Raw genomic sequence first — 3,529 nt, forward strand, 5'->3', positions numbered from 1 at the left:
AAATATATATTTATACAAAAAAATAGATATAAAATTGAAATATAATATATTTTACATATAAATTAAATAATTAATTTATAATTAAAATATATATATATATATATATATATATATATATAAAAGATTAATTAAATTAAGTAATAATAATAATAATAAAATTAATAATAATCATACTAATAATCATAAACGTTTTAGTACATTAAGTATTTTAAATATATCAATCCACTCGGCCAATATATAGATTTTTTTATTAAAAAAGATTTCTTGTTTTTAAAAATAATAATAATAAAATAATACTCAAATTTTTATGGATGTTGTTGAAGATTATATTCTCTTTATTTTTATTGTATTTATATATTGTATTAACGTATGACATATGTATTGTTGCGAAAACTGCAAGAAGATGGTCTCTTCCATCAATAAATATTACACAAAAATTACATTTTAATATTTTATTGTATGAATTTTTTAAATATAATGTATAAAAATATAAAACATATATATATATATATATATATATATATATATATATATATATATAGGGTGTCCTAGATCACCCGTACACCTCTTTTCTTTCAAAAACTAAGCATTTTAGAGAAAAACGTTTTGAACAAAAATTGTATGGTTTTGAGGGAAACATAAGATGGTGTCATTGGTTTGACCTTGGATGGCATCGTTAAGGTCTAGTCAAGGACAACTTCAATTTCTTAAATGGAATACCCTATTTTTTATTGCATATTCTTACAGCTTATGTCAAGTTTTCGAAAACACTATAATAAAGCATTTTTTCATTAAGAATTTTTTTATTTATTTTGTATCTTAATCTGACATATTTTAGTATAAAATATGTCAGATTAAGATACAAAATGACTCAAAAAATTCTTAATGAAAAAATATTTTAATATAAAATAGTGTTTTTATAGTGTTTTGGAAAGCTCTCGAGATAAGTTACAAGAATATGCAATAAAAATGATGGGTTTCCATTTAAAAAACGGAAGTTGACGTTCAAATAACCTTGAAAATGATCTTTAATGTCAAATCCAAGGTCACTATTAGATAGCCCCCTTTGTTCCCTACAACTTTTATCCAAGTCGTTTTCCTTCAAACGTTGATCCTGAAAAGTTATGAGGGTGGAACTTTTAAAATGGGACAATCTTTATATATGTATATAATATATATAATGTGTAAGAATAAAAAAATAAAAAATATAAAAATATGAAAATAAAAAATAAAATATAAAAGCGTGTATATATAATGCATAAAAATAAAAATTAAAATATAAAAATAAAAATATAAAAATATAAAAATAAAAATAAAAAATATAAAAATACAAATATAAAAATATAAAAATAAAAATATAAAAATATAAAAATTAAAAATAAATATATCTTATGTTATATTAATCTAATAAATTTATAACCTATAATTTTTAATATATTATTGGGTCCGCTCGTCCACTTCAAGTTTTATCGAATCGCGCACGTCACAATTCGCACACACGCTCCGCGTCGTAAATAACAACACTTATTGTAAAAAACAGAAGGAACTTTAATATAAGAACAGAACACAGAACAAATAAATTCGATACAAAAGGAGAACGGGATCAATCGCGGAAACGTCCGCACGGAAACGAATCCGCCGCGAGACTAAGATGGCGACTTAAAACATCCAAATGTTAGCCGTTGTTATAAACATCTTCCTTAGCGACACGTCAAGAAATCTCCCGAAGACGGTACAGCACACCAGCACAGGTGACACGCAGGGACGAACAAACAGAAGGCGGATGTAACACTATATAATAATTTTTTATTATTGTAGGGCTTCTTCCTCTTCCTCCTTTTCCCCCTCTTCCTTCTCTTCCTCTTCCGCTTTCATTTGTATTATAATTAAGTTGGTGGCGTTGATATCACCGACCCCGCGAATTCCCGCGACCTCAGCCTCTTCGATCATCTAAATTAAATAAATAAATAAACTTAATATACATATATCTATATATATATATATATATATATATATATATATATATATATATGCACATATATATACACTTTCATTAATTTAATTAATATAATCGAATATTATTGTAACTATATGCAATGAGATATATATTAAAAATTAACAAATAATATACTTTTAAATTGCTGTGGTTGTTCTTGTAATTGCTGCTGCTGCTGCTTTTGCTGCTGCTGCTTTTGCTGCTGCTTTTTCTGCTGCTGCTGCTTCTGCTGATTTTGCAACAACTGCTGCAGTATAAATTGCTGCTTTTCTTGCAATTTGTTTGCTTTTTTTTGTTCCTGCAGTAGCTGTTACATCAACATTTTTTAATTTTCATCTGCTTTGTCTTCTAGCAGAAATCTCTCCGTCCGTTTGCTTAATCCTTCTGTAAAAATATAAGATATATAAATATATACATATTAGCCTATGTTTTGCATTTATCGACATATGTTTATAAATAAGATTTATGTAATAATATAGCAATACATTAGATTTTTTTCTATTAAATTATTTTATTTTTCTTTCTTTATATAATAAATATTTTCTTAAAATTGTTTGATAATTACGCACGCACAACCTCATTATTTTAACGGCTTTCATATATTGTGAAGGATATGGTCCTGAATTCTCCTGAATAATTTTCTAGATCTTACTCAAAGCCTCGTTATTTATTAAAAAGTTATTAAAATAAAATAAGTTAAATGAATAAAACGTAATTTTCTGATTTATGTGTGTGCGCGTGTGACATTTGTACGTGCACATACGAGATTGATTGGATTTTGTAAAACACATACGTTTTATCTATAGTATACGTTATGTATACTATGCGCGCATATAAGTTTTACAAAATTCAGTCAATCATATACACATGCGCACACACACAATTTTCATTCTTCAAATCTACATGGTGTATAATCATAATTACCAATTACCAATTGTTCTAATGATATTAAAAAGATAATAAAATATGTGCTCAAAATATTATTTAGTATTTACGCTACATTTTTCTCTCAAGCTTCTTTCTTGCACTTGTCGATATCGACCACGACTGATGGAGACCGATTCCGCTTTCACTTTTAGGGTCCGCGGCTCGCGGTTCGCCGACGCGGCTCGCAGCGGGCGGTGCGCGGCGCGCGGTTCGAGTAAATAAGATTAAACAAATAGACCGCCATGGAAAAATATAAGATGACCCGATTCACATGCGCACAAGAAAATTTTAACGCATACGTTTGTTTCACTTTTGTGAAAATCAGTCGTTTCTAGTCTCTTCGACGGACATCATCTTGTCTTCTGGATCACTTTTCCTTTTTCTTGTGATATATTTATTACAGTACGTTTGTGAATGTGTTGTATTTTTTTATTTACCTTCATGCAAATAAGTTGCTTTTTCACATAGGCACACGCACGCACACGCACGCACGCACGCACGCACGCACGCACGCACGCACGCACGCACGCACGCACACACACACACACACAGAGGCGCGCGCGCACACACACACGTGTAGATAGGAAGGATTTACTGAAAAGTAAA

General features: G+C 28.9%; 1 long non-coding RNA gene across 1 annotated transcript; it reads right to left on the reverse strand.

Annotated features, from left to right (window-relative positions):
• Nucleotides 1–927: 927 nt before the first annotated feature.
• Nucleotides 928–3,116, reverse strand: LOC126852306 (uncharacterized). The gene is made up of 3 exons (XR_007687809.1): nucleotides 2,997–3,116; nucleotides 2,132–2,380; nucleotides 928–1,950 (listed from the first exon to the last, which is right to left on the reverse strand). It is a non-coding gene; the product is annotated as an uncharacterized LOC126852306 (long non-coding RNA).
• Between the last annotated feature and the right edge of the window lie 413 nt (nucleotides 3,117–3,529).

Source organism: Cataglyphis hispanica, chromosome 10 (genome assembly GCF_021464435.1).
Source record: "Cataglyphis hispanica isolate Lineage 1 chromosome 10, ULB_Chis1_1.0, whole genome shotgun sequence".
Taxonomy (NCBI): domain Eukaryota; kingdom Metazoa; phylum Arthropoda; class Insecta; order Hymenoptera; family Formicidae; genus Cataglyphis; species Cataglyphis hispanica.